Genomic DNA, 13,743 nt, shown 5'->3' on the forward strand with positions numbered 1-13,743 from the left:
ATTTCACAATAAGAGTTGTTGGGAAGTACCTTTTTTCTGAGAAGGTGTCTCACTATCATTTAGTGCTGGACTCACTATGTAGCCCAGTCTGGCCTTCAACTTATAGCTGACCCTTCTGCCTCAGCCTGCCAAGTTCTGGTAATACAGGTGTGCACCACCACATCCAGCTCGGCATTACTTCTGAATGAGTATTTTAACTTTTTAGTTTTTGGATGATATAACACAATATATCTATTCACTGACAACAATATAAACACAGAAAAAAGGGTACTCCATAGTAAATGGTGGGAGAGGAGGTGAATGGGAAAAAAAGAAGCAAGATATATATTAGTTACAGGTACAAATTCTCTATGATGAATGTTATCATATATATATGATATATATATATATGATATATGATATAAAATGTGCCAATAAAAATGACTTGAAAAAATAAATAGTAATGAAGTCTTTATAATCATTAACAGCCAATTTATTAATGCTTTGTTGAGTGAGTTTTCTTTAAACTCTTACTTTTATAAATGTGCCAAAGCTTTCAGGTGAGAATTAAATGTTAACAGTGATTCTTATATATCATCAGTAGTGCTTTACTTCAGAGAAAACTACTGAGTACATACGCAAGGGTAGATCCATTATGCTTAACAGGAGGTGATGGAGTGATACCACCTATGCTCAAAAATATACCAGCAAGATACTCTGATGGCTGCTGTATATTAATCTATAGATTGCTTGGAGAAAAAATGATCCATGAGAAAAGCAAGTACTGGGATTCCCAGTGCTATCTTCATACATTATGCTATTTAAAAATATAAAATATAAAATGGGCATAGTAGATAAGAAAAATTGTTTTTCAACTCCCTATGTCAATGCCTGTAAATTAAATATTAATATTTCTTGAATCTATTAATGTATGCATCTCTAATGCATCCCTTTTACCAATTAATACATTCCTATTTATAAAAAGAAAATATAGAAAATGTTCTCTTCTTAATCATAAATCTTTAAAAATTTTCTTGACTTCTTGAAAGGGTTATAAAGGGCATTAAGGTCATAATCATGAAGCTGACTTAGCTGGAAAGCCAAAAGCAATCAGTCTTCCTTTATATTATGCACCATTTGGAATCTCTCATCTTGCTGTTTATGAAGTTGTATTACAGATTCACCGACATGCTGTGGAAGGCAATAGAGGGCCAAGCCAAGGGAAGGCACTAGCAGAAGTTCATGGAATTAGCAGCAGAGCTGAGCTCTAAGAAGCCTGAATTCAAATAAAAGTCCAAAGCTCAGCTCTTAACTAATTGGTAAGACTCATCCCCAAACTTGGAATTTCTTTCTTTCTTTTTTTTTTGTGGGGGGCGAGGGGAGAGGGCCGGAGATCAAACTCACAACCTCACAGTTGCCAGGCAGGTGCTTATGCTGCTGAGCTATATTCTGGGCCCTTTGAGGTAATTTCTTAGGGATACCTTGCTCTTTTCTTCTTGTGACCCCAAGTTAGTCTTTTCACACTTGTCTAATGAAGTTTAGATTATATCTCTTTAAGTCTAATCACAGTCCCTTTTGCTTGCTATCCTGTCTGTAAGATAGAGAAGAATGAGATTCCTGGAGCCTGAAGGCTGATTTGTCATTTGCATGACCTGAAGAACATAAGACTTAGCAGCAGATGACTGATAAGATTCACTTTTGTTCAATATATTCAAAAAAGGAGTTAATTTTTAATACTGCATATCAGCAGTCTTTAGTACACAGGTAATCAATCGCCTTGTAGTTTCCTCCAATAAGCAGAGATATTGCTGATGGAGTAAATGACAGAAAGTCAGCCTGATCTAATAGGAAATGTGTTTCCACCTTTTCCTGGGATAGGTGATCTGGCTGAATTTTACTGAGAGGTACTAATAAGACCCTCAATAACTGTTAGTTCTATTAGGAAATGGCTGAGTGAAAATGAATCATGGTATAGTAGGAGAAAGCATTGGACTGGAAGTCAGAGAAATTGAAACCTTAGTTGTAGTATTTCTTTCTTTTTATTTTTGCAAACAAATGATGTGAGTATAATTCAATTATTGAGTGTGTTGATTTCCACTTATTTATTTTGTAATAAGCAAACAAGTGGATCTAATGGTTTTAGAGTTCTTTTAGTTAATTCTGTTTCTCCAATGCTATGAATAGTATCACTCATTATCATAACAATTCAAGGTGGATAATTTTGTAATCTAATGATTAGAATAAGGTATATTTTTTGATATTCAAAGATCAGTCACCTGGCATTTTTGAGCTCCATAGATACAATTTACAGAACCCTTAATATGTTTTAGATACTATGTAGGCACTTTACAAGACTGTTTCATTTAATCATTTATGATAACTATTATTTTATTGATTATGGAATTTAAACTTTGAGAAATTTGAATTACTTGAATAAAGCTCCCTGAGTATTCCTGGTTGATAAAGATATGGCTTCAGATCATTTCTGCATTGCTACAGGGGCTTGTAAATACTGTATCTGAATGGTATGTGCTAACACAGGACCATCAGGGGAATCATTCTGTCAAGACAGGAAAGTCTAAAGTGTCTGCAGTATTTTTTAGGAATCATTTTATTTCATAAGTAATACAGAGTCATGTCTTCTTTGCAAAATTAAAGATACAGAAAATAAAATGTGAAATTTCCCCCATATCAGCCCTTCTACTCCCATTCTCCTCTCTAATATAATAGCACACTGTAAGATGATGCTAATGACTGAAGGAAGTACAGGGGGCTCTCAGAGGTGACAGTAATATTCTGATTCTTGATCTGGGTGTTAGTTATGCAGATGTGTACATTTTGTGAAAATCTTTCAGGTTACACATTTCTATATGCATATATTTAAATTAAGAAAATGTGACAGATGCCATGATGGGTAAGTAACTTGCGCTTTTTGTTGTTTTAGAGCTTCCCTTTAGAGGCTATGGGAAAGATATGTAACAACTGGTTGGTAAAATTATTCCTTGGGGATGAATGAAGAACACTGTAATTTCCAGAACCTACTATGGGTCTAAATGTATAAATAGTGGCATATGTCCATTCTGGTTTGACTATTATCTCCTTTTGGAAGTCCTGTAATTTTTACAATGTTTAGGTTTTATTGGTCTTATTCTCTACTGTTTAGTTCAACTTTATAATACCTAATGAGATAGACAATTCTTTTTAAGGAAGCAAGAGGCATTATGTTAACCATTGTCGATAACCTTATACTCTGTTTTTACATCATGTGCTATGTCTATCCTTGGTTTTGACTGACAGCTTTGTTTTGCCATATTTGACTTTATTCTCTTCCCAAAAAAAGTAATAAGAACTAAGGAGTTATAAAACCCAAAAGGTGTAAATTTTGTTGTAAAAAAGAGAGGGAAAGAAAGTGCTCTAAAGGATACAACTGCAAGTGTGTTTAAGGGTGTTAAATAGATGACCATATTAATGTTTTTGGCTGGATCATTGAACACAACTGTTTACAGTCTCACTGTTTGAATGTCCACTTTGTATGCTTTGATACTGTGACTTGAGCAACTATCTCTAAGATGATAATGTATAATCTATTAACTGGTGATTTCTTACTGTTTTTTTTTTTTTTGTAGTCTGTATTACTTGTACCCTTACACCACTTTGTTTTGTTTTGTTTTTTCTCTTTTTTCCTTTTAAATAAAAAATTAAAAAAAAATAGTGGCATATGTATTTGGAAAGCACTATACAGTGTGTTTCTTCAAGTAAGACAGCCCAAAGTTCTAGAGAAATACCTACATTGTCCTGGAGTTTTAAGCCCAATTGAAAAAAAAAAAAACAAAAAACCTCAAATTTTCACAATGAATGTTGTCAGAGAGATTGCTCTTCCCCACTGGTCTCATTTCATAAGGACAGGTTTTGCACTGAGGTGTTATCCCTTTCCATGAAGCCCCGAGTGGCGAGTTCTGGGGTATGTGACCCAGTGCCTTTCACCCTGCTGACTGCAGCAGCCAGCAGGCCTGCAGAGAGCACTTGTACATGGTCGCTTTAGCCATGGAGATACTTATTATTTATGCTCACTGAAATCTCTTTTCAGTATGGACATATGGAAGGCTAAATTTACTGTTGGGGCTATTTTATTAGTTCCAGCCATTGGGTTGGAATTGGAAATGATGTGATTCATTTGTTAAGCACTGCATGCAATTTCCAGGAAAAGAGAGACTTCCAGAACACCGTCCTGCCTTCATGCAATGGCATCCAGCAAAGTGTAGGGAGGTGTTTCAGTCTGGAAGGCAGAGAGAGGGGCCTGTGAAACAGTTGAACTGGGATAGATATGTTATATAAGCAAGAAATATGCCATTGTGGCTTCGTGTTCCCGAGACTCAGGGATTCTTCAGAGCTGCAGTGTAACTCAGGCTCCCCTGACCACGGCCATGAGTAGAATTTGCTATCTGAAGGCAACTGTTCAGAGCCCCCTTGTTCCTAGGCGGGTAGGTCCAATTCTAAGGCTTAGTACTCAGAAATTCCATTTGTTTATCAGTTATGTTGTCCAATACAACTTAAAATGGGATAATGGTGATCTCTCCTTTGCTTAAATAGTTGACTAAGGTCTTATGTATAGGAGAGGAAGAAAGTTTCCTAGTTATCCCCCTTACAGCTCCGTCAGGCTATTGAGGGATTCAGGTTACCAAGAAAGGAGCTAGCGAGGCAGATAGGGATAGGATAATGCGTGGTATTGTAAGGAATGTTAAATGTTTTGTTTGTTATCTAAATTTCACTAGGAAATCATGGAAGGGTTTTGCAGTAGACCCAACTATGCTTCCCAGCACAGTCTGTCCCCTTAAGTTTTAAGCAAATTTGTGACCAGGTAAAGTTCACATTATTTTCAAAGGTTGATCTGATTGTGTATGGAGAACACAGTAGAGGGATGAAAGCCAGTATGTGCAGGCCAGCCAGGAGTGTTTTGCAGGGAGTCTTGGCAGGGTAAGAGTTATTCAAACTAAATAAAATTCTAAAGAAATTAGGTGATGATTAAAATTGTGACATATGCATGTCTTTTCATTTCCTCATCTATATTGATGCATTTAAAATATTTTGAAAGATGGAAATATGTCATAAATAGGCAATATTCCATGCAAAGTCTCTCTTTCTCTCCCTTTTCTTTCTTGCTCCCCCTTTCTCTTGCATATATACTTTTGGTAAGAATTAAATAGAATGAATTTAGGATTATATGTCCTAGTAACAATTTTAGGTCTGTTTGTGCTTCAATAGTCATTTGATCTCTGTTAGGAATGCAAACATTAATGAAGACCACACTGTCCTTGTTATTCCGAGAGTGTTCACAGCTTTCTCCATGTCACCTCTGGCTGAAAGACTCCTTTGCAATATGGTGCCTCTGTGCAGAGCACTGCTGAGTTGCGAGGTCCCTTAACCATGGTCTTCCCTATGCGACAAGGAGCTCCTGCCATGCAGTCTCCTGTCAGTGGGAACTCATGGCTGCAGAAATAGGAAAAAATAGTTCTTAGAAAAAGAGACCCTTAACTACAGGGGAAGCCAGTTTTCATAAAATAATCCAAACTGCTTAAGCTGGAAACAGGTCTACAAAATGCCAATTAAAAGGGACTACACGACTTGTGGAGCTGAAGCAGTCTGGATGCTCCTCCCATCTCTACCTCCTGCATGCACGTTAGCAGGAGCAAGGGAAACTTTTCCACACAGCACTCACTTCTGACTTGAAGACCACATGCTCCCGATGGATATGCTTCTGAAGAGATTCTGTGCACAAGGCCAAGATATTCCTAGGAGGACAGTTTGGGTTTATTCAAGTACTAATATGGGCAATGGATGTGCTCAAACCCTACATCAATAGAACATAGAGTGATTTCAGCCTGGAAAGATTTAAAAGGGTAATTAATAAATCTTAATTAATAAATTGTGACAACTGCCATGTAAATTCCTGAAGACTTCAAATATTAACTAAATATAAAATTTAAATTGGCAATATTTTGCTATTATATAAGAATTCAATAATAAACCCAAGGACTATTGAAGAGTCTATCCATAAATTACAAATTGTTTGGGTAGCTTTTTAAATAGCAATAATAGTAAACTACATGTTGAATCTGCTCCTATTATAAAAGATAAATAAAGTGGGAGGGCTAATGTATATTAGTTTCTTCTCTAAGGCAAGCGTATGTCTCTTTCAGAAGTGTTCCTGAATTACTAGATTTCTTATGAAAAAGATGCATGCAGTGTGAATTCATGCTTGCTTTGTTCTCAAAATTACCTTACTGGCCAATAGATGGCGATCGAAGCTTGACGCTAACGGAGTTTGGATCTGCTGGTTATAAACCATCATCTTAGAGTTAAATGCAGTTCACAAAGGATCAGTGAATCAGGGTTGGTTCTTTAAAATTGGGATGGAGTTCATGATTGTAGAGATAGAAGAAATGAGAAGAGGCACTAAAATGAATCAAGAATATACACACACATATATAAAATATAAATATATATATATCAATTACACCTCAGTGAATATATTTACTATGTGTCACAATAATATACTAAAAAATTTAGTTTAAGAAAAGTAGTTCACTCACAACTGGTTCATTTATTGATTGTACAAGTTATTATTGTGAATCTGCCATGTGCTAGGACTGTCTTTCCCTAATTCCAAGGTTGAAGACAACTATGAAGTAAATGAAAGCTGAAATGAATTTCTCCACAAGCAGTACTGTATTATTTTATATCACAGTAAACTAACTTTTCAAACTCAATGGCTTTTGATTACAATAGCATGAGTTGTACCATTCTGTAGATTGGCTAGGTGTTTCCTCTGCTGGTTTCATTTGGATTCATGTAGCTGCAGGCAGCTGGAGAGTGTCCTGGTTTAGGAAGACTGAGGTGCTCTGACTCTTTCCTGCCTAGCAGTGGGTGCTATCTTCTGGGACATGCAGGTTTGCTCCATGTATAAGGGCCTCTCACAGCAGTGCTCCGAATGGGAGAAGACAGAACTTTAAGATATTTTAAGACATACCCAGTCTTGTAAATGACATCACATCACTGCTGTTACCTTCTCTTGGTCAAAGCAAGTTCAAGATCATCCAAATTCAACTGGCAGGGGATTTTTTTTAAATCATTAAGTACATTGGTATAGTTTAGATATGCAAAATGATCATATTTATCATATGGAGTTTGTTCTCATACATGACATATCCTGATTCTTATTTTTCCTCATGCCCCTCCCCTCCATTTAGCTCCTCTTCCCTTACATATTTACAAAAGCTTTGTTTCCATTTTATCTTCCTTTTGTCATGCTTTTATTTTTCATTACTTTGTTTCTTCCTTCCCCCACCTGGTGCCTTTTCCCATATGAATGTTTTCTTTCTATTTTGCAATTTCTATTACACATTTTGGTCTTTACTTACCTTTCAGTTTCTCACACCAGAAAAACAATGAGATATTCACACATATGTCAGATTTATTTCACCTAGGAGTATAGTCTCTACATGTGTTCATTTACCTATAAAAGTCTCATTTATCCTTCTTTATGACTGCATAATACTCTAACAAAAGAAACCCACATCTTCTTTATCCATTCATAATTATTTTTAATTTTATTTAAAGAAAAAAAAACAATAAAAGAGTACAAGTAATACAGAATTTTCAAAAATAATAAACTAAGAAAATAAACAGTAGCAAATCACTCGTTAATAGATTACATATTGTCATCTTAGAAATAGTTGTACAAGTTACAAAATTAAAGCACACAAAGTGGACATTCAAACAGTGAGACTGCAAATAGTTGTGATCAATGATCCAACAAAAACTTAGTAATATGGTCATCTATCTTACACACCTAAACACACTGGCAGTTGTGTCCTTTGGAGCACTTTCTTCTCCTCTCTTTTTTAACATAACCTTTACACATTTTGAGTTTTACTACTGCCACAGTTCTTAATACTTTTTAGAAAGAGAATAAAACCAAATGTGACAAAACAAAGCAGTCAATCAAAACAAAGGATGGACATAATACATGATGTAAAAACAGTATGCAAGGTAATCAACAATGGTTACCATAATGCCTCTTGATACCTTAAAAAAATTGCCTATATCATCAGGTATAACAAAATTGAACAAAACAGTACAGAACAAAACCAATAAAACCTAAACATTGGAGACATTACTGGACTTCAAAAGAAGATAATAGTCAAACCAGAATGGGTATCATATTGAATCTTATTCCCTTCAAAGTAGTTGCCTATATCCTCAAACTTGATACTATCAAACAAAACAGAATAAAGTAAAATCAGTCAAAACAAGATGGTGAGAGAAACACAGGGTTTCAAATCAAGTTAATAGGAAATCAAAAAAGTCACTATAATATATCCTGATAATTTTAAAAAAAATTTTTCCCTTAATTAAAAAATAATAAAATAAATAAATTTTTAAAAAGAGGGAGATTGAGATAAAAGAGGACATAACAACATAACAATACAGGTCAGAACAGAATAATTTAAGCAACATAATGTTTCACCACAAAATAACCTGACTTAATAGTAGTTACCATAATGTCTCTTTCCTTGAAATATTTGAGTATAACTTCATATATTATAGCATCAAACATATCAAGACAGTGTGAAACCATTGAAGAGGATGAAAGTATTACAAGGTATTTAAAACAACTAACAGAAAATGAACAATGGTTTCTATATTATCTCTTTGTTTATAAAATTTTGGTTTATACTATCACATATAATAAAATCCAATAAGATATAACATGAAAAAGCAGTGCAGAAAGAAAAACAACAGTTTGGTGGGACTTCAAAACAAGATGATATTAAATCAGCACTAGCTATTATGATGTCTTGTTTTCTTCAAAATAGCTGTTTATCATCACAGACAATAATATCAAACAACCCAGAATAAAACCATTCCAATTAATGAGGGAAAACTTTATAAGGCTTCAAAGCCATGTAATGGGGAATGATGATTATCACAAACTTTTATGTATTTGTATCCTTTCTTACACTAGGGAAACTATTAAATATACATACATGTGAGTTTGATTTATTTCACTGATGATTATGGTCTTAAGCTGCATCCATTTATTTATAAATATCTCAATGTGATCCTTCTTTATAGCTGAGTAGTACTCCACTGTAGAAAAATTCCACAACTTTTTTATCCATTCCTCAGTTGATGAACACTTAGGTTGTTTCCAAGATTTGGCTATTACAAACTGTGCTATAAAAATGGGTGCACATATATCACTGTGGTATGATGTTTAGAGTTCTTCTGGGTATATGCCGAGAAGTAGAAAAACCACAAAAAATGGGACTTCCAATCCCAACGTTGTGACGAATCTCCAGACTGACTTCCCCAATGGTTGCACCAGTCTACACTCCCACCAACAGTGCAGTAGAGTTCCTTTCCCCAAAGCCTCTCCAGCATTTATTGTTGGTGGTTTTGTTCATCCTGGCCATTCTTTCGGAGTGAGATGGAATCTCAGTGTGGTTTTAATTTGCATTTCTCTAATGACTAATGATGATAAACATTTTTTCATGTATTTATTTGCCATTTGTATTTCTTCATGTGAGAAGTGTGTATTCATCTCAGATGCCCATTTTTGGATTGGATCTTTGAATTTTGGAGGTCTGATTTTTTTTTAATTCTTTATATGTTTTAGACACAAGTTCTTTGTCTGAGGGAGAGTTCACTAAGATTGTTTCCCAGTTTGTGGGTTTTCTTTCACTATGCTGGAGATTTCTTTTGACATGCAGAAACTTTTTAATAAGAGGTGATCCCAGTTATTGACTCTGGGAAGTATTTCCCATGCGATTTAAGTCCTGTTCTTGAATTCTCTACCTACCCTTATGTCTTCAAGGTTTTTGCCCAATTTGTCTTCCAATAGATTTAGTCTTTCTGTTTTAACATTCAGATCTTTGATCCATTTAGTTTTTAATTTAATACATAGTGATAGGGATAAGTCTAGTTTTAGTTTTCAGCATATGGAGAGTCAGTTTTTCCAACACCATTTATTAAAGAGACTGTCATTCTTTCAGTGAACCTGTTTGGCCCCTTTATCTAAGATAATGTGGTTGAGTGTGTTTGTATCTTCTAACCTATTCCATGGATCTTCAGCTCTGTTTAGATTCCAATAACTTGTTGATTTTATTATGGTTGCTTTGTAGTATAACTTCAAGTCAGGGATTGTGATGCCTCCTGCCTTGCCTTTACTACTTAGAACTGTCTTTGCTATTCTAGGTCTCTTCTTGCTCCAGATAAATTTCAGGAGTGATTTCTTGAGATCTATGAAGTATGTTGATGGTATTTTTATTGGGATTGCATTGAATCTGTATAACAGTTTTGGGAGAATGGCCATTTTCACAATATTTATTCTTCCTATCCATGAACAAGGGATGTCTTTCCATTTTCTGAGATTGTCTTCAATTTCTTTTTTCAGTGTATTATAATTTTCCCTGTATAGGCCTGTCACTTCTTTTTTTTTTTTTTTTTAAGAGGAAAAAGAGAAAAACACAAAACAAACCAAAGCAGCGTAAGGGTACACGCAATACAGAACTACAAAACAAAACAAAACAAAGCAAAACAAAACAAAAAAACATAACAGTAAGAAATTACCTGCTAGTAGATTACACACTATCTTCTTGAAAATAGTTCCTCAAATCACAGTATCAAAGAACACAAGGTGGACATTCAAACAGGGAGACTGCAAACAGCTGTGTTCAATGTTCCAAAAACATTGATAAAGTCAGCTATTTAACACCCCCAAACACACTTGCTGTTATATCCGTTAGAGCTCTTTTTCTTTTTCTTTTTCCCTCTCTTTTTTACAACAAAATTTACACATCTTGGATTTTATTACTCCTTAGTGCTTATTACTTTCTTTGGGGGGGGGGGAAGAATACAGTCAAATATGGCAAAACAAAGCTGTCAGTCAATACCAAGGATAGACATAGCACATGGTGTAGAACAGAGTACAAGTTTATCAACAATGGTTATCAACGTTGTCCCTTGTTTCCTTAAAAAGAATTGTCTATCTTATTAGATATTATAAAGTTGGACAAAACAGTAGAGAACAAGACCAATAAAACTTAGGCATTGTAAACATTACAGGACTTCGAAAGAAGACAATAGTCAAACCAGAATGGGTATCTTAGTGAATCTTATTGTCTTCAAAGTAGTTGCCTATGTCTTCAAACTTGATACTATCATATAGAATGGAACAGAGTCTAATCAGTCAAAACAAGATCGTGGGAGTACTACAGGACTTCAAAACAAGTTAATAGGAAATCAAAAAGAGTTACTATTTATATATCCTAATTTTTTTTTGAATTTTTTCTTTAATTAAGACAAACATAAGAAATGACTAATTTTTTTTGAACCAATAAGAGGGAGATTGAAATAAAACAGGACATAACAATATAACAATAGAGGTCACAGCATGACTGTTTCAACAACCTAGTACTTCACCACCTTATAACCTGACTTAATAGTAGTTACCATAGTGTCTTTTTCCTTGAAATATTTGGATAAAACTTCATATACTCTAGCTTCAAATATTTTCATATCAAGAAGCCCAGAATAAAGCCTTTCTAATTAATGAGTGAAAACTTTATAAGGCTTCAAGGCCACCTAATGGGGAATCATGATTACCACATATTTTTATATATTTGAATCATTATTTACATTAGGGAAACTATTCGATATTCACACATGTGAGATTGATTTATTTCACTAATGAGTATGGTCTCAAGCTGCGCCCATTTATTGATAAATATCTCAATGTGATCCTTCTTTATAGCTGAATAATACTCCATTGTATAGAAATACCACAACTTTTTTATCCATTCCTCAGTTGATGGGCACTTGGGTTGTTTCCAAGATCTGGCGATTACAAATTGTGCTGCTATAAACATAGGTGCACATATATCACTGTGGTATGATGCTTTCAGTTCTTCTGGGAATATGCCTAGAAGTGGAATAGCTGGAATAAATGGGATTTCCAGTCCCAACTTTTTGAGAAATCTCCAGACAGATCTCCACAAAGGCTGTACCAGTCTACACTCCCACCAGCAGTGCAGGACAGTTCCTTTTTCCCCATAGCCTCTCCAGCATTTGTTGCCGGTTTTCTTGATCCTGGCCATTCTTTCAGGAGTGAGATGGTATCTCAGTGTGGTTTTAATTTGCATTTCTCTAATGACCAATGATGATGAGCATTTTTTCATGTGTTTATTTGCCATTTGCATTTCTTCATCTGAGAATTGCATATTCATCTCAGATGCCCATTTTTGGATTGGATCTTTGAATTTCGGAGGTCTGAGTTTCTTTAATTCTTTATATGTTTTAGACAAGAGGCCCTTGTCTGAGAGAGAGTTCACTAAAATCTTTTCCCAGTTTGTGGGTTTTCTTTTCACTATGTTGGAGATCTCTTTTGACATGCAGAAACTTTTTAATAAGAAGTGGTCCCAGTTATTGATTCTGGGAAGTATTTCCCGTGCGGTTTGAGTCCTGTTCATGAATTCTTTACCTACTCCTGTGTCTCCAAGGTTTCTACCTATTTTGTCTTCCAATAGATTTAGTGTTTCTGTTTTAATATTCAGATCTTTCACCCATTTAGATTTTAATTTAGTACATGGTGATAGACATGGGTCTAGCTTTAGTTTTCAGCAAATGGAGAGCCAGTTTTTCCAGCACCATTTATTAAAGAGACTGTCATTCTTCCAGTGAACCTGCTTGGCTCCTTTATCAAAAATAAGGTGGTTGAGTGTGTTCGTAGTTGTGGTTGTATCTTCTAATCTATTCCACTGATCTTCAGCTCTGTTTTGATTCCAATACCATGTTGATTTTACTACTGTTGCTTTGTAGTATAACTTCAAGTCAGGGATTGTGATGCCTCCTGCTTTGTCTTTGCTGCTTAGAATTGCCTTTGCGATTCTAGGTCTCTTCTGGTTCCAGATGAAATTTAGGAGTGATTTCTCTAGATCTATAAGGTATGTTGATGGTATTTCTATTGGGATTGCATTGAATCTGTATAACAGTTTTGGGAGAATAGGCCTTTCACTTCTTTTGTGAGAATAATTCCTACACATTTCACTTTTTTGGTTGCTAGTGTGAAGGGTCTGGCTTCTCTAATTTCTCTGTTAGTGATTTTGTTGTTAGTGTAAAGGAATGCTTTTGAATTTTGAGTTTTGATTTTGTATCCAGCTACATTACTGAATTCATTTATTATCACATCATCTGCAAACAATGTATTTTAACTTCTTTTTCTAATCTTTACCCCTTTTATCTCTGTCTCTTTTCTAATTGTTCTGGCTCATATTTCCAGTACTGTATTAAATAGGCATGGTGATAAGGAACATCCTTGTCTTGTGCCTGATTCTAAAGTAAAGGCCTTCAATTTTTGGCCATTTAGTATGATACTGGCTGTTGGTTTGTCATAGATGGCCTTATTATATTGAGGTAAAGACCATCTATTCCAAATTTCTGTGAAGTTCTTATCATAAATAAACATTGCACCTCATGAAAAGCTTTTTCTGCATCTATAGAAATGATCATGTGTTTGTTACTTTTGGCTTTATTGATATGATAGATTACATTTATTGATTTATGTATGTTGAACCATCCCTGCATGCCTGGGATGAATCCCACTTGGTCATGGTATATAATCTTCTTGATGATTTGCTGCATTTTATTTGCCAATATTTTATTGAGGATTTTTGCATCTGTGTTCATTAGGGAGATTGGTCGATC

General features: G+C 34.9%; 1 long non-coding RNA gene across 1 annotated transcript in view; it reads left to right on the top strand.

Moving 5' to 3' along the window:
* Nucleotides 1–13,743, top strand: part of LOC134470469 (uncharacterized) — a 183,385-nt gene that overhangs the window by 19,259 nt on the left and 150,383 nt on the right. Inside the window, exon 2 of the long non-coding RNA XR_010039385.1 lies at nt 1,147–1,298. This is a non-coding gene — a long non-coding RNA (uncharacterized LOC134470469). The remainder of the gene's footprint in view (nt 1–1,146; nt 1,299–13,743) is intronic.

This window comes from Cavia porcellus, unplaced genomic scaffold (assembly GCF_034190915.1).
Source record: "Cavia porcellus strain 051 isolate PalLab524CR breed Dunkin Hartley unplaced genomic scaffold, mCavPor4.1 scaffold_15, whole genome shotgun sequence".
NCBI classification, from domain to species: domain Eukaryota; kingdom Metazoa; phylum Chordata; class Mammalia; order Rodentia; family Caviidae; genus Cavia; species Cavia porcellus.